The sequence below is a fragment of the Wyeomyia smithii genome, chromosome 3 (genome assembly GCF_029784165.1).
Source record: "Wyeomyia smithii strain HCP4-BCI-WySm-NY-G18 chromosome 3, ASM2978416v1, whole genome shotgun sequence".
Classification (NCBI taxonomy): Eukaryota; Metazoa; Arthropoda; class Insecta; order Diptera; family Culicidae; genus Wyeomyia; species Wyeomyia smithii.
The window spans coordinates 191,255,744-191,279,754 of NC_073696.1; the positions used below are offsets into that span (position 1 = coordinate 191,255,744).

At 36.2% G+C, this 24,011-nt stretch overlaps 1 protein-coding gene and 1 long non-coding RNA gene across 3 annotated transcripts in view; one reads left to right on the top strand and one right to left on the bottom strand.

Annotated features, from left to right (window-relative positions):
* The window catches only part of LOC129726725 (GATA-binding factor 3-like), a 60,897-nt gene extending 52,167 nt beyond the window's left edge, over positions 1-8,730 (bottom strand). The window contains exon 1 of one of the 2 annotated variants that reach the window (XM_055683761.1): positions 8,282-8,730. The gene's annotated coding sequence lies outside the window, so the exon portion shown is untranslated. Of the gene's footprint in view, positions 1-6,366; positions 6,496-8,281 lie in introns of those variants that run through there. The other variant, XM_055683759.1, reaches the window with a different exon arrangement.
* Positions 8,091-24,011, top strand: part of LOC129726728 (uncharacterized) — a 50,221-nt gene continuing 34,300 nt past the window's right edge. Inside the window, exon 1 of the long non-coding RNA XR_008728393.1 lies at positions 8,091-8,459. This is a non-coding gene — a long non-coding RNA (uncharacterized LOC129726728). The remainder of the gene's footprint in view (positions 8,460-24,011) is intronic.

Genomic DNA, 24,011 nt, shown 5'->3' on the forward strand with positions numbered 1-24,011 from the left:
AACACCGCCAGTTTGTCTAGAGTGTGATAAACAAGCAGCAACGTTATATCCCGGAATACTATATTGATCAAATGCTTCAATATCGACAATATGTGTCTCTGATAAGAACACTAAAAGTGGACGTTTATCTTCAACAACCTGACGTAATGCAACGTAGTTTGTTGTCAACCCTGCAATATTAAAATACAGAAAATCAATGTGATTCACACTCTTCTTGGAACTTGTTTGCTATTTATTGAAACGCAAGCTGCTTCTCTTTTGATTAAAAAGTCTTTTATAAATCACGCACTCTGAACTGAATGCGGCATGGTTGACGTCCAAGTTCATTTTACGCTCTCTATTCATTTTTAAACAATTAACGCATTTCAATACAGTAGACGTGCACTCAGATGTCTTGTGCTTTTGGCTACACCTAGAGCATGTATCACAATTTTTGCAATCCATGCTCTTGTGTCCAAATTCTCCACATTTGAAGCATCTCAACACGTTTATCGCGGGAAGTACTAAGCATCGATCAAACTCTACATTCACTTGCTTAGCAGCTAATAAGCTATTATACGCTTCTAAATCAACTTCTATTACCGCGCTATACTTGTTATAAGTGAAGCGTGGATTTTCAAAGGTATTTACTACTTTTATATTATTTATTGTGATGCCTTCATTTTGACTCTTTAAATAGTCAATGAAAACATCAGGAGAAAGATTCTCGCTCATGCCCACTATTTTCAATCTTGGCACCGATGTGGGTACAACAGCGCTGTAATTTTCACCCAGATTATTTTCAATGCCATTTTTCACATTTTCAAAGGAATGCGAAGAACTACAACAGCTGTACCGCTTTCATAAAACACGAATGTTCTATCAGAGATACAACACATCCCGCAAAGGCTTTGTTCCGCTAGCCGAAATGTGCAGGGATATAAAGGCGAATATCTTGACGGATGATCGTGAGGTGACCGAAAGGTGGAAACAGCACTTCAATGAACATCTGAATGGCGTACAAGCAAGAGACCAGAACAGTGACGCAGGTGACTTTGTCAGTGCAGCAAACAACGGAGATGTGCCACCCCCATCGTTAGGCGTAGTTAATTATGCTCTCCGGCGGCTTAAGATCAACAAGGCAGCTGGAAAGGACGGTTTCGGAGCGGAGCTTCTCAAGATGGTCCGGGCAAGTTAGCCAGTTGTCTGCATCGGCTGATTGTTAAGATTTGAGAAACGGAACGCCTACCGGAGGAGTGGAAGGATGGGGTTATTTTCCTTATCTACAAGAAAGGCGACAAGCTAGAGTGTGAAAACTACCGAGCAATCACTATCCTGAATGCCGCCTACGAAGTGATATCCCAAATAATTTTCCAGCGGCTGTCACCACTAACCAACAGATTTGTGGGAAGTTACCAGGCCGGTTTCATGCAGGGCCGGTCCACAACGGACCAGATTTTTACTCTGCGGTAGATTCTCCAAAAATGCCGCGAATACAGAGTTCCTTCGCATCATCTCTTCGTAGATTTCAAAGCCGCTTATGACACGATTAATCGTGAAGAGCTATGGAGAATACTCGACGATAAAAGGCTTCCCCGGGAAGCTTGCCAGACTGTTCAAGGCTACGATGGAGGATGTGCAGTGTTGTGTGAAGATTTTGGGCAGTCTATCCGAACGAATTGGGATCCCGCAAGTGGGCTTCGACAAGGTGATGGTCTTTCCTGCTTGCTGTTCAATATTGCGCTAAAAGGCGTTGTGAGACGAGCGGGAATAGACACACGGGGCACGATTTTCTTGAACCGTGAGATTAGGAGACGAATCATCAGCGGGAGTCGTACCTACTCCACAAAAAATTACGGTCGAAACGTGCAAGTTCCCGCGCAAAGTGCACCTTGTACAAAACGCTTATTAGACCGGTTGTTCTCTACGGGCATGAGACGTGGACAATGCTTGAATAGGACCTGCGAGCACACGGAGTTTTCGAACTTGGCGAGAACAACGGACTATTATCCTGCAAAAATGGTTCTCACCTCGAATCCGGTTGATACGAGACAAAGAGGAGCATAAAGAGCAAGGAGGTTAGACCAGGTGGAGCATGATCCGGCAAGTAGGGAGTGCCCGCGGGATTGGAGGCGGCCAGCCATGGATCGCTCAAGTTGGCGGATTTATGTTGTGCAGGCTATGTCTTAGGACGTACAGCCATTCACGTAAGTAAGTAACTTTTTAGTGTTAAGAGATAGAGAAATGAGTGATTCAGGAAAGTCGTGGAAGATTCAAAACTATGAAATTTTGGTAATCAAATTAAAAACCTATCTTAATAAAGTTTAGTTGTTTGTGTTTTTTTCCGTAATATGGGGATGCTATTTCGCCCCTCTCAGTTAGTCTCGAGGTACGATGCTGGCCTAACAAGCCAGTCGTCGTAGGTTCGAGTCTCGGTTCGGGAGAGACTGTTAGTATCAGTAGGATCGTAGCGCTAGCCCCGCAATTGTCATGTACACTTCACAGTTGGCTGCGAAGCCTGTGTATAATAAACAGGAGGTCGAGTTCCGAATCGGAATGTAGCACCAAGGCTTTGCTTTATGGTGATGCTTTATCTGGCCAAAACACATATTCCCCATCGAATGTTTGAAGAAAATTCTGATTACATTTCTTCACAAACACCATGCCTGTGAAGAAATGGAATCAAATTTTTATTTAAACATTCGTTATGGTGCAGTCAGCGTGATGTAAATATTAATAATTCAAAACTATATCCGAACTTATTATTTGACCTAAAAGACGACTCAGTTTGCACATGTGAATGCAGTTGTATAGGTGTTCCAAGGTTAATATTAGTTGATTGCATAGTACTTGGTACCTATGAATATCTCTGAGTATGGTAAAGCAGGCATCTAAGAGAAAGCGAAAAATGAAAATTACATACATTGACCACTATACTAAAAAATGTAAAAAAAAAATTGGAAAATTCTAATACTTGCGGTGAAGTGAAAATTTATGGTTTTCACTGACATGTCAACAAATAAAATATTTTAAACAAATTGGAACGCTAGAAATAACGCAAAGAAGGTTTTGCATTGTTACATTTTGCATTTTGCAGTAAATGCAGAACTCATAAGACATCCAGGTAATATCACAATCGATTAGTGGTTCCCGATGGTCCGTGGCATACAAGAGGGCCGCAAATTTTTTTGTATTACACCTCTGTGAGATAGGATTTTTAACCCTTTTGCAATTTAAGACCAAGACATGCAACAAATTAGACTAACAACTACAGCTACAGACTAACACATTACAGAAGTGTATCCGAAATTCATCTACGAGCTGCAAAACACCATGCCTGTGAAGAAATGGAATCAAATTTTTATTTAAACATTCGTTATGGTGCACATCTTGATTGATTAAGGCGTGGTTCGTTACTTTGACCAGTCTTCCACTACTTCCATGGAGAATTGTTATTAAGGTTTGAAGAAAACTATTCACAGTCGAAACCGAAAGATTTTTCATTTTAAAATGATTTACCGCGAACTTTTTGCCAAAAGTTTTACTCAGTTCAGTTAGGACGGAACAGAGTAGCCTTTGTGCATAAATCGATGATGTAACATGAAGCATGTAAAATATGAAATACAAGTAATCTTTGAATAAAGATCAATCGAGAAAAACCTCTACAAAACAGATACAAACTGCTCTCTCGTCTCTCGATTGGGAGCTTGAGCTTGAGCTTGATTGATCACCACCGGTTGCCACTTTGTTACTGACCAGGATCGATTGGAGTTGTAAATCGAATTTAGTGATTACTGCTTGGGATTTAGCTTTTCGATGTGCATCTCCAATAACCCCTGCATGCTGATCTGTACCGACGCCTGCCGGTCCAGAACGTAGACAAACTGATCTCTCGTATCTCGATTGGAAACATTAAATAATAATTGCTAAAGTTTGCTAAATCAGCTTTACAATCTGAAAACAAGTGCTGGTACAGAGGAAGATAGTAAACAAATTACATTATGGTCTTTTTGAACGGTTTCTCATCATGTTGTATTATTATTACCAATTCTCGACAGCCTAGTCATTTGTTATTCACTAAAGTCTTTTATTACGCATGAAAAATCCGCGTAAATATGCGTTAAAAAACCGCGTAAATTTCAAAATCCGGGTACAAAAAACCGCGTAAATTCTGAAATTCGCGTAAAAATTTCATCTGCTAAAGGTTTTTAATCATTTCTGCTAAATGCTTTCGAAAAAGAATCGAACACAGTGTTATTTCCATTGGCAAATTGAGCAGAAAATCAAGAAAAAATTTGAAGAGGTTAGGCCATTCAGTAAGGCTGATACAAATTTCGAATTTTTCTTATTTCCAAGGTAATCAAGGTTAGTTCAGGGGGGGGGGGATAGTTAACACTGAGAAGAAATAAACGACGATTGTAACTTGCATTCAAATGAATGTTGAAAAGAAACACTTTATCACTTAAAAATCAAAAATATTAAAAAAAAAAACTACTTGAACTTTTTTTGTCCCCTCCAATTTCTATCATTTTTGAAAAGGGGGGGGGGTGAATAAGTAAATTCATCGGACACCATAAATAAACGCTTTGAAAATGAAGAACCCATAAAAGCATGCCGCGTAAAACAACAACTTTTCGGGGAAATCCGCGTGAAAAAACCTTGTAATTTCCAAAATCCGCGTGAAAAAAAACCGTGTGGATTCCTTGTTAAACTATACTCGTTTCATATGCCGATCAAACTCATGACCAAAAAAAAACAGTAGACAAACATCTTAAAAAAAAAATTAATATGGGCTTTGCACCAAAATGACTAATTGTAGAGGAGGGTAAATTTAAAAATGCTAAAATAGTCAAAAATTTCAGAATTTTTGTTATAAGCTGTAAACATTTTCATATTTTCTAAAATTCAACAATCGAAAATAAAAATATATTTCATAAAAACAACGGGACACTGTCAAACTGTCAAAAATTAATGAAAATCAGAATACCAGAAGTCAAAACTAATAAAAACATATCGACGCTTGAAAATAAATTAGGAGGGCCTTAAAAAAGTAAAGATATTAAAACACTACAAAAATATATTAAAACTTGGACTAAGCTCAGAATGTTCACAGTCTGTAATATTTCTGTAATCACAAAATTTACAACATTTTTTGCTACACAACAGTTAAATGGTGCGAAACCTCATCAATATTGTACTCATGCTCATGAAAATCATGCTCACAAAATTTACAACATTTTTGGCTACACAAAAGTTAAATGGTGCGAAATCTCATCAATATTGTACGAAATTAGGGAACAATGCAATCCAGAGATATGATGTTCCTTTTGTGAAAATCATGCTCTTATGTGTAATAATGCCTTTTAATGTTTTGGTCGATAAAAAAAACATTACAACGAGAAAATATTCACCGGTAATAGTTTCGTCTTAGATGTTTGTATAAAAATGAATATATTCAAAGTTCAAAGTTTCAAAGTTTCAAAGTTTATAAAAAACTATCAAATTTGCTTCAAATTAGTTTAATGTGTTCTAATATTTGTGCGAAATAAGAATACTGTGTGAATTGGAAGAACGTAATAATTGCTAGTTGAGGCTCAAACTTCGGCGTTTATTTACCTGTTTGAGCCTGATACAAATTTCGAATTCTTTTTATGTCCAAGGTTACCAAAGTAAGCAAAGGGGGTGGCAAAAAATAAATAACACCGAGACGAAAAAAAAAGAAATATTTTTGATCAAAGTTTGTGTGCAAGTTATGACGTTTGTAACTTGCACTCAAATAAATGTTGAAAAATAACACTTTATTATTTTTATTATTTATTTCGCTTGCCTTTCGACGACACTCTCGCTGTCACCTGACTTGTTTGTTGCTAAATTAAGCATTTATGCTGTTGGAAAACCAATGAAATGAACAAAACGGTTTGAGCTTTTTTTTCTTCCCCTTCCAATATTCAAGATTTTTGAAAGGGGGGGGGTGACATAAAATGAAAATAAAATTTGTAACGGCCTAATTTACCATGTACAAACAACCATTGTATTAAATAGAAGCTGTGAAAAAGTAATACAGAATTACCTCTGTGTTACTCTTAAACAAGGTCATATTTTTCTCTTTTTACAAAAGAATTGAAAACTGACAGAGATGTAGGAAGTTGCAACTACAACTATAATGATTTTTTAGAGTACTTTGGGCTGCAATTTGGTTAATTTCTTGGAGGGGAAGTTTGTATTCAATTGAATATAATCAAAATTTCAACTCAGATTCCTTTAGAAAAAAAATACTAACAACCTTGCCTGATTTGAATGATTAGAATTGTAATCTATTATTGGTATTGGGTATTGAGTAATTAGATCAAAATATTTTTTTTACATAAAATAAACATTTGTACATACCTTTAATTTCTCCGTTTTCGATAACCCGCAGTACTATATTCAAATCAGTGTGATGTAAATATTAATAATTCAAAACTATATCCGAACTTATTATTTGACCTAAAAGACGACTCAGTTTGCACATGTGAATGCAGTTGTATAGGTGTTCCAAGGTTAATATTAGTTGATTGCATAGTACTTGGTACCTATGAATATCTCTGAGTATGGTAAAGCAGGCATCTAAGAGAAAGCGAAAAATGAAAATTACATACATTGACCACTATACTAAAAAATGTATAAAAAATTGGAAAATTCTAATACTTGCGGTGAAGTGAAAATTTATGGTTTCCACTAACATGTCAACAAATAAAATATTTTATTCAAATTGGAACGCTAGAAATAACGCAAAGAAGGTTTTGCATTGTTACATTTTGCATTTTGCAGTAATTGCAGAACTCATAAGACATCCAGGTAATATCACAATCGATTAGTGCTGGTCCGTGGCATACAAGGGGGCCGCAAATTTTTTTGTATTACACCTCTGTGAGATAGGATTTTTAACCCTTTTGCAATTTAAGACCAAGACATGCAACAAATTAGACTAACAACTACAGCTACAGACTAACACATTACAGAAGTGTATCCGAAATTCATCTACGAGCTGCAAAACCCTTTGTGCTATGCAAAGGAATCCGAAAAGCTCTTTGTAATTAGCAAAACGGGGTCATGAAACCAAAGAGATTTGGAACCATTTTTAATGGTTCTGGTACGTATAGAAAAAACGTATGTAAGTAGGTAAATTTAATTAAATAAAGTTGTGTGCTTTTACAGCATCCTTGAATTGATGACTTCTTCATTCCCACCAAAATTCACGCGGATTTCCCAGAAAAGTCATTTTAATGCGGTTTATTTTCAATCGTTTTTCATTTTCAAATCGTGTCTGACGAGTTTCCTTTATCCAATTATCGAATATTCATTTATTTGACCAGACCAATTTATTTATTTCCTGATTTTAATCTCGGTTTGCAGCTGGTAGAGCTCTTGAGTCTACCGAAACGATCAAAAACTTATTACAGGTTATTTTTTAGGCGAATTAAAGAATTTACGCAGTTTTTTCTGCGGATATCGGAATTTACGCGCCACGTATCTCCCATGGAAAAAGCAGCTTTAGTGTAATTTGTGTGCAATAAATTGGTTTTTTCCAATGACTTGTGCCCCTTGCTTACAGCATAACCTGAAATTTTCAAATTCCATCTGATGATTTTTTCTTCAAAAAAACGTTCAGGTATGTGGTATATAGATGAAACGTACTCATGAAACTGTAAGTAGCTATTTAAATAAGCGGTTCGTGGGCACAAATTTCAAAAAAGCGTCCTACGTCATGAAAGAAAAGCATTGTGTTTTCTGCGTTGAAGTCCTTCTAGCTGAGTGCATTGCATGCACTCTGTTCGCTCTGCCTGTGTGTGAGCTCGGAATACGAAATTAAAGTTATCAGTAAAAATCGGTTTTCTATTTTTCTTCACGTGCTTGATTGCTAGCACGCCGACTACTTGCCGAGATATAGACAATCAGTGCGATTATATATAGATAAATGGGGCATTTTATCTCCTCGGTTTTCACCTTAACAAACAGATAAAGACGGTGTCCGCCACGATTTAGTTACTGTAAATAACATTATCAAACTTATTATCTTATAATATTATCATAGATATTCATTACAATATTTTTAGTCTTGCTTCTGCGGTGCTGGTGAAATTCAATTTCTATTTCAGTAGATATCGCCAGTCGTTACGGAGAACAGGGTGCGATTAGAAGTTGCTCAACGTTCCAAAGTGATGTGAAAATTGTGTCTATTGCATATACATGGTTCAATTAATAATCTATTAGCATGATGGCTAATCGTTCTGATTTTACACACGTCACTAATTGTACTTACCGTTTTGCCGAAAGAATAAAACTGAGGTTCACTTCACTGGTAGTAATGCAGTTACAAATTATGCTATGAAGTCATCAATGAAAATAGTGAATATGCAGCATACACTCCTGGGGAAAGTTGGACTCAGCCTTATCAAAAAGGCTGAGGATAACAAAATCGGGATCAATTTTTTCAATAGGTAAACCCTGTTCGAAGCAGTGAGAAGATAAGTTTCACATAAAAACCCACTGGCAACGTCGCAACTATACTAGCAATTACAAAAAACGTAAAAATCAAGTACGTGTGTTATCTATATCACGCCCAATCTTCAACTGTTGAGATAGTGTTACGTGGTTGAGAGCTGATAAAAAAGGTTTACCCTGTTGCACAAACACAGTCAACACACACAGTCAAAGTCCAGGTGGCGTTCGTGAATTTATGTACTTGCTGATGGTGACTCGTCCGCATCTGCCAACCGTTGACTTACGATCCCGGTTCCGCGCATGGGTTTCTAGAGACATAAACAAATTTGGATGTATGTTCCCGTTTTAATGGAATATTAATGTAAAGATTGATACAATCGGTTACTGTTTTATATCCGAAATAGTGCAGTCTTACCGCAAAATAGAAAAAAAAAAAAAGATGTCTGCATACCAATTACAGACGGCTCATTTTAATACAGTGAACGAAATAATGTTGACCTGATTCATCAGTAAAGCCCTAAATTATTACTAGAATAAGTTCATTTTATTATGGCCGTTCCTGCCGACTACATTCATCACAAGTGGCCAAACTTGTGGATGTATTTATTATAGCACCATCACAGTAACAAATGTTAGCTTTGTTCAAAATATTCGCAGGAATGACATACAATTCAGATCTTTGCTCTATACAATTTTTTAAACCACATTGGCGACATATTATACTCTTCAAATTGCTTCAAATAACCTCCATACATATTTCAATAAAAGCTTAATTGTAATAATTCATGTCGTGTATTAGCAGATTTTTTCTATGTATTCAAAATACTCCGAATGTGTCACTTCCAATTCCTTTATAAACCTTTTTTGAATGATACTCACTCGAATAGTGCCAAGTTATTAATCCAGTATAACTTATGAAAATCAGCTGTAGCGATAAGTTGTGGGATAGAACGAAGATTTCCGTGGCACTTGTTAATGCGATTGTTGTTTGGTTTTAAATAAGAAGTTCTAGATTTATAAGGAAAGATAACCAAGTGAGTTTTAGAAGTATCAGGAAAGATTTCCTAAAATATCTAAGCTTTTCGTGTTATCACAAAACAATAACGTGGTGCATCCTGGAGGTAAAAAAAATCTGAAGTGAATATATTGAGCCTGAAATTCAACATTAAGGCGCGCCTGCAGGCTTTTCTTTTCTCCTCAGAGAAACACTACCGTGTAGGCGATTATCTTTCACTGCGAAAACAACTGCTCTTACACTGGTGAGCAAAGCGACGCACTTGGTTGAAGAGAGCAGCGAATCGTGTGTATCTGAGGAGCATGCAAAAAACACCGCGGTGGAATCTGAAATATTTATTCAAAGAGATAATAGACTGGTGTCAGTTTTCTCACATAAGAAGTCATTACGTTCAATAACTACACAACGGAATTCACTGCAGTGCTCTTACTGTGTGTCTCTTAAGCATATATCAAATAAGGAGAGCATCCAAGTAGAAAAGCAAATTGCGTTGCTTGTTTTGAATCTCGAAACTGAAAAAAATTAATTTAGCCGCCAGTCACGCATGTTTGCTCTTCGAATGATATTGAATTTATCTCAACAGTGTATTCTTCCTAAGGTGATTCACCACTCTTGTTTCACTCAGCTTTGATATAAGCAACAAGTGCGTTAGTTTTTCTGAAAGCAGTAGAAACACAGCACAAAAGAGAATAAAAGTGTATCGCAAAAAATGTCACACGCAGCGCTTATGCTGGACAAAAAGTAAACGGTGAATATTCACTCTGCTATTGATGAGAATTCAAAGGCTGCTTCTCTGACAGAAAATTGTCAGGCTATGATTTCTGTATTTCTGTTAGACAACCTGCAGTTAATTTTTTTGTTTTGGTTTTGATTATGAAAATTGGAATATTAAAAGATCACAAACCTTTTATGTTAAACCTGTCAAATACGTTTTCTATGTCTAAAAGGGTAGTTTCAGTGGAATAACCTTCAGACTTGTTAGCTCGTATCATATTAGTATCTCTGAGCAGTTGATGAGTGTGGATTGCCGCAAAACCCAATCTGTTGATCTGCAAAAAAAATGATGATGTGTAACAATATCCTGTCAAAACAGTTTACTAACCGAAGGAAGCAAACTCGTTGGCCGATAACTCAACTCCAACTGAGCCTTGGATCTTTTACAGTTTTAAAATTGGAGTGATTTTGGCTTTTATTTTGAGTAAATAATCAATTTCAAAACCATTATTGACAAATTTCTCAGATGAATGATAATTAAAAAGTAAAAAAGCAAGTTTATTCATATCAACAGACCTGTAACTACCTGAAAATCGTTTTTCTCAAGATTAAGTAAGATCGGGGCTTTTATTGCACTCTGTCCTATAAATCTTTTGGCTTATCTAAATGTATTCTTGGCATTTCAGTTTGACTTTACCATGGACATTTTCCAAGTTTTTATTTCAGTCCTCAGAGCACACTCCAGGACTCCACAAAATGGTTTCGGACCAATTGAATATGACAGGCAAGCTTTTGTAGTTTGCCTAGCTTCTTACTCACCTCACCAATCAGACAAGAGCCGTGGTGGCTCGTGCTGTATCAAAAAGTTGTCGCCATGTTGCTCGGTTCTGGGCTGTGTTTCGCCAGTTTCCTAGGCGTCTCATCACCCGCAAGTCTCTTTCGATCTGGTCGAGCTATCGTGCACGCTGCGCACATCTATTTCTGGTGCCGGCAGGGTAGCTGAGAAGCAGTGATTTCATAGGGTTGTCGTCCAGTATCCTTACGACGTGACCGGCCCACCGCAACCTACTGACTGTCGCTAGGTGTGCAATGGGGTTCTCTTCAAGCAGCGCGTGTAGCTCATGGTTCATGCGCCGTCGCCAATCTCCGTCGTCCGTACTCCACCGTAGATTATCCGCAGTGTTCCGTTCGAAAACTCCAAGAGTGTTAAGGTCCTTCGCGAGAAGCGTTGTTGCCGACTCAATCGAAGTGTCTTCCGAAGTGAAAAGTAGACACCATTTCTGGCCTGGAAGCGTCCCTGGATCTTTTTATTGGTGTCATTGTCGGCGGTCAGCAGTGAACCCAAATACACGAACTCGTCGACCACCTCAAGCTCATCGCCGTCTACAGAGACTTGAGTTAGGAGTTCCTTTTATTCGCAGTCCGATTCGTCCGGCTTCGGCTTTCAATCGGGAGTAAGTTTTCTCTGCCGTCGCAAAGTTACGTGTTATAATGTCAAAGTCATCCGCGAAGCCCAGAAGCTGAACAGGCCTTGTTAAAATCGTGCCCTTCGTGTCGATTCCTGTCCTTCACACCCTTATTGGCGATGTTAAACAGCAAACAGAAAAGTCCATCACGTTGTCTTAACATTCTGCGCGATTCAAAAAGGGCTCGAAAGTATTCCCGAAACACGCATCACTTGCGCCTTGATCAGTCGAGTCCATCGAAGTAATTTTTCCACCTGTCGACCACCCTGCTGGCATCCGTGAGAAGGTTCCCATCCACGTTGTTGCACATGTCGGCTTGCGGCAGATAGCCTCTGCGAGACTGGTACTGCTGCTCCAGCTCCTCATGTTCACGATCCTCTTGCTGGCGCCTCTTTCATCTGAGAATCGTGGTCATGTCGTTCCGTGCCCGGTTAGAATTGGCCTTGTTCTCTCTCATTGCCTAGCTTCACTTAGGTGGTTACGTCGTTAACTTCAGGCCACCATAAAAATGTATCATATATGATTTTCGGACGAACTATTGCGAACGAATAAATCCAGTATATCGCTTTTGGTCGTAGTCCTCGTGTTTTTTCGAAAGTTCTACTACAGACCCATAGAGCATCTGTACCCTTAGTAATACCCTTGTCTAAGTTATACTGCAAATTCAGTTTTCTGTCCAAAGTAACGAAGGTATTTAACTTCCGAAAACTGAATCTGACCTCCATTTATAGCTGTTTCAAACTTATCGTTCTCCTTCTAGAAAAAGGTACCGTGGAATTGGGTGAAATTGATCAGTGGGTGAAATTGATTACCTGAAAATTCGCGATGAAAATACTAATCACAAGATATTGCTCTTACAACACTAGGCAATGTTAACGTGTCCTTCAACGCAACTTTTGCATAATTCACATACCTGTCAAAGTTAACCCTTGCAGGCCCGGTGAAATTTTTCATATTTTCGAAAAATTCTGCTAGCTCTGTCAAAACTCAATCAAATTTGATCAAACAAGTTTCCAAATAACAAAAAAGAGTATTGAATTTATTTAAAGTAATCTTAGTTGAGGGTTAATTACGTTAAATTTGGAGAAGTGAGTAAAGTTTGATAAAAGCTCAAAAAATGTAATTTTCAACAATGATCATTCCATACCATTAAATCAATACTGATGAATTCGCAGGAAACCACAAAGATTTTAATTTCAGAGCTAGGTTTTGAGCTTTTGTAACAAACCGAATTGAAATCAGTCTAACGACGATCAAATAAGAGCAAATTTAGCAACAGGTAGCTCGTGAACCAAAATAAACAAATTTTAACCTGAAATATTGTTATTTTCGTTTCCAACTAGCTGTAAACGATATTTTTCAGTACAGAAATCATCATTTATCTTATGGATTTCAATGGTGATCAATTTCACCCCAATTTACCTCATAGAACCTTATAGAATTATCGAATTTATTTCATGAAGTAGACGATAGAAATTTCACCAATAGCCATAGAGGTTTACTGGAGCACATACCAGTACTTGTTTCAAAATTATACTATTTCGGGAAAAATGTACATGAAGCTTGGTTAATTGGAAATTGTTATGAAAACCCCGTTCCATGGTACTAAGGCAGTTTTAGAAGGGCTTATATTCAAACCTTCTATCACGGACAAACAGATGTGCCACTCGATGTCGATTTCATCATCCAGGAAAATAACGATTATTTTGAAACTTTGATTAGAAGGCAGTAATGCCGCTGGTATCGCTATAATCAAGCGTGAACACTCATTAGCATAGACAAAAACTGTCAGTAATACCGCCGGTCCCTATAAGCTAAAACAAAAACCGTTTTCAAGAAAATTAGTTAGTAGGCATTGAGCTCATAAGGATGTGTAACGTTTTAAACAAGGACGAAGATTTCTCAGGATTATTCTTTGAAGTGTAACGTCTGTTTGCCTATGCTCTACACCATTTTAAAGTCACATTTAGCGCAGTTTGTAAACGATTGGATATCAAACTTCCCGCGAACGCTACATCATCTGCGTAGCCAATCTCCTCATATCCGAGTTTTTGCTAACCTTTTGAGGCCTTCGTCTACTACTGAGGATCACAATAAGGCTGAAAGTATAACTCCTTGAGAACCTCGATCTAATAGTTAGTTACACACCACTAAAGTCAGCAAAAATTTCTCGATACTAGGACCACAGAGAACAGACTAACAGGCGACGAACAAACGGTCTGAAAAAAGTGTGTAAAATTTTGCATGTGTGCCATGAATTATCCTCCGAATAATACCCCTCGTTATGCTAAATGGTAATGTAAAGTGTAATGTCGCTACCGTTGCTAAACAGACTGTATTTTCATCAGTTTTCTCTCCCGTTGGTACTGACGTTAAAATATATTGGCTAGGCCGTTCGCTCTACGGCGAACGTAGCGACATTACATCTTAGTTTACCACTCAGCATGACGGAGTAGTGATGTCCGATTACTTCTCGATTAATCGAGTTAATCGATTATTTGCGAAAATATTCGATCAGTTTTTAATCGATTAACCGGCTTTCCGATTATTGAATAATCGAATAATTGACCCCGATTATTGTTCGATTATAGTTCAACTTTGTCCAAAAATGGGAAAATTGGTTATGCCAGCGGTGACGAAAACACAAGAGATTTCGAAACCTCTGTTCTCACTCATTTTATATTATCCATTTAGTTGAAAATTGTAGTTGTCGACTGGCGACAATTGATTTTACTCTCATGCCGCACATTATACCTTGCGTCGCAAATAGTACACTGTATAGCGCATCTGATGTGCTATACAGCGCACTACTTCCTATTTAAAGTCGCGATTTCGATTCAGTGCTGCGACGATAATATTTCATTCAAAATTATGAAAATGCGCGCACGAACGAAAACTAAACTTCACGACTACGAAGTTGGAAAAAGCTTTAAGGGCTGTTCGCACTTACGCGAACGCGAATAATTTTAGTTAATATGATGCAAAAAAATTACTAGGCAGTGTAGAGAGGAGCAACCTGAACCAGTCAACATCGAACCAAGCAATGACCTGTGGGCTGCTGCCCACGGCAGAGTTGCCATTTTCACAGATTTTTCTGTAAAATCACAGATTTTTTCCCTTTTTCAAATCACAGAATCAGTGATCACAGATGACAGATATTTTTCCAATAATTGCCGAAAATAACAAATTACCTACATTCTACAGGTTGAACTCATTAATTCGAAGGTACGATTTTCCGGAAGCTCGAATAATCATCCGTTGAAAATAGTTCGACTATCCGGAATCATTCCTTTCGCAAATTTCGAATCCGTTTACAATTCCGACATTTGCCTTTTTATCGATTCCATCTAGGAATGCTAGTTTTTCGCGCTATATGCTGCTTAGTTAACTCAATGAAGTGTGCAGAGAGGTGAACTGATTGAATCACCTCATTATGATTGAATTTACGATATTTTGACGTTTCCCGATCAGAAGAGCATAGCTGAAAAATTACAAAAGTCTATCAACAAAAGATACAAGTAACATATTTTGATACGATTTTGAATTTTCCAGTATGCTTTTGATAACTAAATAGAAGCTGAATGAGTTATAACAAAAAATCCTGAAATGAAATGAAGGTGTTTTGAAACAAGTCTAGCGGATTTTCGTTTGTATCAAAACTTGCTGTTTCCAACAACGAATGTTATTATGGTGTTCTATATGCTATCATATTTTGTAAGAAAGCTGATACGTAGGTAAAAAAATGATATGGGTTTGATAGTAGTAGAATCATTCTTGTTATAATTTCTGTTATTTTAACACCTCACGGGATCAAATTTAAAACACAACCTGAAATTTTTTACTCGTAACAAACTTACAGCTTCTGTTACACTTTTGTTTTAGCTTTCTGATCGGTATACCGTATCCAACGTATGGATGAGTTTCTACTGACTAAATCATGACAACTTTCTCTGATGCGCAGCTTATCTGGTCTCAATACCAACCTGAAAAACACTTAGTTGAGGAACAAGTTGACTATTCCAATGCAATTTTAAAAGCTAAATAGTTAATTCAATCGAATGGAGAAAAATTTAATGTTAATATAAAGCATTTCAATCAATCTCGTTTCGTATTTTTAAACAAATAATCATACTCCAGATATAATCACAGATTTTTTTTCGCTGGTCACAGATTTTCACAGATTTTTGTCGTCAAAACACAGATTTCGAAACGGCAACTCTGGTCCACGGTACTCTTGCTAGAGAAGCATAAAAATACAAAAACATCGACCATATGGGTGAATTACCCGGGGAGTTACGGCAGTTTTTGCATGGCGGTTTGGCACCAAGAAATTCTGACCCGTTTTCAGTATGGAACCGAATTCGAGGACAGATTCCAACGCTTTTAACGCTTTTACCTAGAAATGTTCCTAATCTAACAGTCGATAGAAGAGAATGCATGGTTCCACTGTTCCAATGAATTATAAATATATTAAATAATGTGATTTTAAACCGAATAGCCAAAAAGTCTCTTAAAGAAAGCTTTAATATGTTGTAAAATTGTATAATATTTTTTGCTGCAAAAAAGCAAAGTTTAGGTGTTACACTATTTTACACAGAATTTGCAGTAGAGATTCGATCATAGGCTTGTTCGCTGAACCAACTTCGTACATCGAAATCAAAAGGTAGGCCACGAAATAATGCTAGAGCTTTCTGCCAGATTTGTCTGTAAAATCTAGAGATCAAGTTTATTGGTAACTGACTGTTGGTCAGCACTATCATGCATGCAGAAAAAAATCGTAAGCAACGAGTCGCTCGTCTGACAACGATTTTCCAGCGAATTTTGTAGTACACTAAAGTCGCTTCTTACGCGGAGGCACCCGCGTAAAAAAAACCGCGTAAATTCCGGAACCCGCGTAAAAAAACCGCGTGAATTCCGGAATCCGCGTAAAAAACCGCGTAAATTCAGGAATCCGCGTAAAAGAACACGTAAATTCCGGAATCCGCGTAAAAGAAAACCGCGTTAAAAGCGACCTTAGTGTATTTTAATATAAAGTAGTCCTTGATTCAACATAAAATGTCCCAAAATATGCGACTGTATTATTTTCTAATAGTTTTGATTGTTTTCTAGTCGCAAAACTATGTCAATTTTATCAAAGAACGTTGAAACTGCATTGTACTGTGCGAGAAATAATCATGCAATATAACATCGCTAGAAATTTTCGCGTCGCTGGACTCACCAGCGAATTGCAGAGTAGCGCTGCAGCGACAATAACATTTTATTTTTGAACGCAGGGCACTCGCAATCAGATAATCGATTATCTCGATTAATCGAATATCTTTTGTCAGCTAATCGAGTCCGATTAGCGGACAGGAACAAAATAATCGATTAACAATTAATCGATTAGTTGAAAAAATCGGACATCACTATGACGGAGGGTGTAATTCGGAGAGTATATTTTTGCGTGCGCAATCTGTTTTACACGCTTTTTATCGTTTGCTTGTTAGTCTGTTCTCTGTGCTAGGACGTCGCCATTTTCCATTCGATGATATAGTTATCGAGGCCCCTCATAGCTCATTGCGAACGCATTGAGCTATAGGATGCATTGACGATTGTTCCCTTAATATCAAGAGAACTAACCATAGCAATTTCCTTGGCTTGAAGCGATTTTTTGATTATATTAGCTCACGACTTTAGCAACTTTATTGTATATTTACCCGATTGGAAGTTGGTTTCTACTTAAAGAAAATTTGACTGCTTTGAGGAATCGTTTGAGCTGAAATTTTGTACAAGGACATTCTTCGAAAAGACGAAAACTTTGAGTCCTTCCGCTAAACGAAGCTCAAAGGTAAATTCGTCCCATTGGTCTGAGCCCAAATTTTGTAAGTCCCAGAGAGTTTATTTTCTCAAAACAAAAATTTGTTCAGTTAGATCTCGACGTTTTATGCATTTCTACGACATTTGCATTTTTTCATCGGTCAAAAAGTTGAAATTGTCTCAATTGGGTTTTTCAACTATGTCAGTTTTTTATGCCATCTGAAAGAGCTGCATTTTCTATGCAAAGCGTGATTTTCCAAAATTTTCTATCGTTGTCATTAAGTTTTTAAATCAATGATTAAAACTGCTCGAAATTTGCTCGAGATCGCTAAAATGACAGTTCGCTCATATACCAACTGTCATTGTAGCGATTTGAAGTGATTTTTATTTTTCATTCAAAAAATCACGGTTTGCTCAGAAAATTACACTCTTTCACCTGATATATAAAAATCAAGAATCTGTGAGTAGCTAAACAACCCAATTGTTCCCGAAATCTGATTTTGCATTGGGACTTTTTTCGAGAACGCGAAACTTCCGAGCCCAACCACTAAATTATAAAAATCGATTTTCATTGGTAACCTGCTGGATATAAACAGTGTTTCATCGTCAATATTTCCTACAATAGCATGGTTATCAGAGAAAACCTCATCAACCGCCATATCATCTCTGCCATCTACTTCTTCCAAAAAATTACGCTGGAAATCAGAAAATTGATCTCTTTCTGGTTCAACTGAAAAATAAATCCAACATACATTATCATCATTCATTCGTTGTTTTGCTTTCGTCTCGATTAGACGCAAATTGTTCAGCTCTGCTTGATTCGCAAAATAACAATACACGAGTTATCGTACGGGTGTTTTTTTGTCGATTAGTTCTTGTGCTGTGCGATAACAATAGCCTGCAGTTTATCGGCAGAAACATCTTTTGCACACTGCTAGGGGCAGGCTAACCCGCCAGTGATCTGATACGCAGCTGATATATCAGCAAGATAAACCTAAAGCTGATAAAGAAAGCTGATTGTGATGTGCTGGTGATGGCGACTGATGGGTTGGAGACACGTTGCTATCGATGCTGGAATGTGTCGAAGTGGATTGGATGATACTCGGATGGCCCACCGTTGCCTTTAAGGGTTTGAGCTCTGAAAATAAGAAAATAATTACATAAATACATTTGAACCCGTTTTTGAACGATTTTATTAATTTTTTTTATTAAAATCAAATCAATATTTTTAAGGTCAATTTGTTGCCAAATATTGAGCTTGAAAATGAATAATGATTGGTACATTACCGTCATTTTAAACTTAAACGGTATTTCCCAAACCGCATGAAGCAATGCTTCATGAAACAGAGAATTGCAGATGATAGAAAATGTTTTCTCTGTATCGCTCGAGAGAACCCTTCCAATAACTCCACAAGGTATGCAATGTAGTGCGTTTATAACAACTTGCGTGCAAGTTTTCAAAGAACATAGAGAACAGAGGAGACAGCTTGAATTAAGTTTCGTTAAAAAAAAAATCGTTAAAAAATTATAAACGATTACGACAGAATAATTGACACAAATCTAGCGATACTACATACTTTAGTAATATAATATAATAATAAATGAGAGCCATTTATATATTTTGAGAGCGTCTTCGCAGAGTATCTACTATATAAAAATGGAATTCCGTAACGCTTGTTCTCATTGATATTATTCCCTCAGTATCTGACGTGTACAATAATCATCACCATTTTAAATCATTCTAAATCAAAAATAATAAGCGGTGATATGTAGGTTTTTTAACAAGAAAATATTCGCTGATGTTCAGGAAAGACATTAGAGAAAAAATAATAGGTATCTGATTACTAAAACTTGATTCACAAAACTACGTAAAACATGCAAAATTATGACTTTCTGTGCTAAATTTGCCTCTAAATCAAAATTCAAAGCGATGACATATGATTCTTTTTTCCCTAAAATGTTTGTTAATGTTCGGGGAAGACATTCGAGAAAAAATTATTGGTATCTGATTACTAAAACTTGAGATATTATCCACAAAACTACGTGAAACATGCAAAATTATGACTTTTTATACTTAATTCGTCTCCAAATCAAAATTCAAAGCGATGACATGTGATTCTTTTTTCATTAAAATGTTCGTGGATGTTTAAAAAAGACATTTGTGAAAAAATAACAGGTATCTAATTACTAAAACTTGAGATATTCACGAAACTACGTAAAACCTGCAAAATTATGACTTTCTGTGCTAAATTTGCCTCTAAATCAAAATTCAAAGCGTTGACATATGATTTTTTTTCACTAAAACGTTTGGTTATGTCCAGGAAAGACATGTGAGGAAAAATAATTAGTATCTGATCACTAAAACTTCAGATATTATTCACAAAACTACGTAAACATGCAAAATTATGGCTTTTTATACTTAATCCGTCTCCAAATCAAAATTCAAAGTGATGACATTTGATTCTCTTTTTATTGGAATGTTCGTTGATGTTTAAGAAAGGCATTTGAGAAAAAATAACAGGTATCTAATCACTAAAACTTGAGATATTATTCACGAAACTACGTAAAACATGCAAAATTATGACTTTATGTGCTAAATTTGCATCTAAATCAAAATACAAAGCGATGAAATATGATTCTTTTTTCACTTAAATGTTTGTTAATGTTCAGGAGAGCCATTTGAGGAAAAATAATTAGTATCTGATCACTAAAACTTGAGATATTATTCACAAAACTACGTAAAACATGCGAAATTATTACTTTTTATATTTAATTCGTCTCCAAATCAGAACTCAAAGCGATGATATGTGATTCTTTTTTCATTAAAGTGTTCGTTGATGTTTAAGAAAGACATTTGAGAAAAAATAACAGGTATCTGTTTGGTAATCAAACTCGAGATATTCTTCACAAAACTACGTGAAACATGCAAAATCATGTCTTTTATGCTGAATTTGCCTCTTAATCAATCGAAGCAGTAATCTGTGATTTTTACTATAATAAAATGTTCATTGTGTTAAGGAAACATATTTTAGATTTCTGATTATTTGAAGTTTAAATATTTTCCACAAAACCACATGAAAATGCAAAACTATAATATTTTAGGCTCAATTTGTCTCTAAATCCGAATTCAAAGCGATGACACGTGATTTTTTTAAATAAAATGTTTGTTGATATTCAGGAATGACATTCGAGAAGAATAAATGGTTATCTGATAAACGAAAATAGAGATATTATTCACAAAACTAAGTAAAACATGCAATATCATAAATATTTTGGCTCAATTTTCCTATAAATCCAGATTCAAAGCTATTATATATGATTTTTTTCCATTGAAATGTTTGTTAATGTTCAGGAAAGACATTTGAGGAAAAATAATAGGTATCTTATTGCTAAAAGTTAAGATATTACTTTAAAAACTACGTAGGTTTGAAGATGATTTTCTGCATACAGATAAAAACACATTAAATTACTCTTTTTGGAATTTACATATGTTGTACATATAATACATGCAAAATTTTGACTTTTTGAGCATGAGCTTAGTTCGCCTGTAAATAATTTTTTTTTTCAATAAAATGTTCGTTGTTCCTTCAACATCTGCAAATATTTTCTTGTAGAAAAAATTATGTTTTAATTTGGTGCGAGTCGAGCAGAAAATAATTACATTTCTGATATTTTCGTAGTTTTGTGAATAGCATCAAACATTACGGTATACGAAATACTTTTTTACTTTTTTTAAAACTCGATTTTGGGACATTTGGCTGGAGGAGAGGCCCCATTTCATTGGTTTATTCTTTTTTTTTTAAATTTCTACGTAGTTATGTGGATTAAAACGTTAACTTCTTCTCAGACGTGTTCCTTGGACACCAACAAATATTTTCATTATAAAAAATTCAAATGTTTTTATTTTTAGATATGATTATAGAGGAGAACTAAGCATGAATGGTCACGCTAAATTCTTCTTACTTTGATTTCTTTCTTCTGAAAGTTACATAGAAAGAGGTTTTACTGTGAACGATTGACGAATATCCGGTTATCACCCGAGTGTGGTATATTCGGAACTGTGATGACCCCACACAACATTTTTCAAAATAACGACGTCTGGTTTCAGGAAAATAATCTAAAGTGGTATTTGGCCAACCATTTCAATACTTGCGAAATTTCCGAACTCCATATGTCATTTTGAATCCCGAAACGGCGACTTCCAGTTTCTGTGAAACATCCCAAAATCACAAAATGCAATCCAATATGGGTATTTCCATTCTGTGCGTTCTCTTAAAGTATTTCCGTTCTGTGCGTTCTCTTGAAGTGACGATGGACGTATAAGATGTGAAATATTTTTGAAGTGAGTTGTGCTAATAATGCAATGAATTATAAAAAATGATTTCTAATTTTAAAACTTTTGATCCCGAGCATCGCCGGGAACGTTCAGCTAGTTATTACATAAGAAACCAAAAGAAGTCTGTTTGGATAAGGTTTCAAATTACATCGATAGCGGTTTCCTACGGTACACAGTGGAACACTTAGAACATCAAACCTGATCATAATTATTTTGAAAAAATTTTTGCACTGAAAACGTATCATATTGTGATAATAAAAACAAATGATTGGATTTGGATAATTTTTTACATGGAGTAACCCACCTTAAAGTGATGGATGACATTTCTTATAATAAAATTTAAATTCAGTCATAGTCGGGTCAAAATTCATCCAAATACTTGAATTTATCATGAAATGACTTTTCAGTACACATTTCAGTCGTTTGACAAAGTTTCATTTGGGTAACCAAGGCTACAACTATCCAAGAAGCGAAAAAATAAGAATTTCTTTATTATTTTCACATAGCGATAAAACACGAGACCGGAAGCATCCGGAAGGTTTTTCTTCACCATTATAACCGAAAATATTAGCACTTAGCACGTATTAGCACGTAATATAAGCCGTTCAACCGGTTTTTTCCGGAAACATAACTTATCCCATTTTGAGTTAACTTATAAAAACAAATATTTTGGGTTTTGCCTTTCTCCTAGAAAGGTATAGCAATCACTTGCAAAACCGAAAGTATAAAAGTGCTCCAAAGGGCCGAATGGCATATATCACTCGACTCAGCTCGACGAGCTGAGCATTTTCTGTATGTGTGTGTGTGTATGTGTGTGTGTGTGTGTGTGTGTGTGTGTGTGTGTGTGTATGTGCAGATTTTTATTCTCACTCACTTTTCTCAGAGATGGCTGGACCGATTTTCATGAAATTAATGGCAAATGAAAGGTCTTGTTTCCTCATAAGACCCTATTGAATTTTATTGTAATCGGATTTTTAGTTTAGAGGTTATGTTCAAAAATGTGAAAATCATGAAACATCAATATCTCAAGAACTACACAACCGATTTGAACAAAATTGAACGGGCTACCTAGAAAACCCTTAAGTTTTGAATTTCATAAAGATTGAACTTGTGGTTCAAACGTTATGAAAAGAAACGTGTTCTGAAGACTGTTTAATCTCACTCATGTTTCTCAGAGATGGCTGTACCGATTTGCATAAAATCAGTGTCAAATGGAAGGTCTAATTACCTCATAAGACCTTATTGATTTGTTTTGTAATCGGACTATTACTTTGCCTGTTATGTTTAAAAATGTGAAATCCAGCTATACAAAGGAACGAATTCCGAAGACTACTTGGACTCACTCACTTTTCTCAGAGATGGCCGACCCGATTTCCACAAAATTAGTGTCAAATGAATGGTCTAGCTGCCTCAGAAGACCCTATTGAATTTTACTGTAATCGAACTGTAACTTCATTTGTAATGTGCCGACTTGTGAAAATCACGAAACTTCATTATCTCAGAAACTACACAACCGATTTGATTATTATTATCAGATAATCGGGCTAGTTAAGGGTTAACTGATGAATTATGATTGAACACGTGGTTTCAAAGTTTGGCTGCCTTACACGTTCCCATTTCATTTAACTAAAATCGAACTTAAGCAACCATTATGTATTAAATTGTTAATAAAACAACGAAAGTCTATTATCTCAAAGATTACATGACTTATTTGAACATAACTAGTGTCATACGAACGAGTCATCTCTCAAACTTACAAATAACAAACTTCATAACAATTTGATATGTGGCTCAAAAGTTATGGAAAGAAGAGAAATTCAAAGAATATTTAAAACTATACCTGCTTTGATCGATATATGTGGCCTCAACATAATTCAAATGTGGTGTCGTACTATTTGAACGTTCCCAGTTCATTGATTCCTTGCGGTTTGTTTGAAGTCTGCAAATGCACGACGAATCGGCCATAGGATATGATCAATGTCAAATAACAAATCGTTTGCAATGATTGGTTTTATCGAAATGCCAACATCCTCGTCTTTTGGCTTCTGTACATCGCCTTAATTCTGAATATATTCATATTGGGTGGTATTCTGTCATTATCAGCAGACTTTCTGGCATCAATCTGACACCGGAAATATCCATATTGGGAGGTATTTTTGGTTGTTTTCCAGAAACTAAAAGTGGTCGTCTTCAAATTCAAAATAGTGTCCAGGGTCAATGT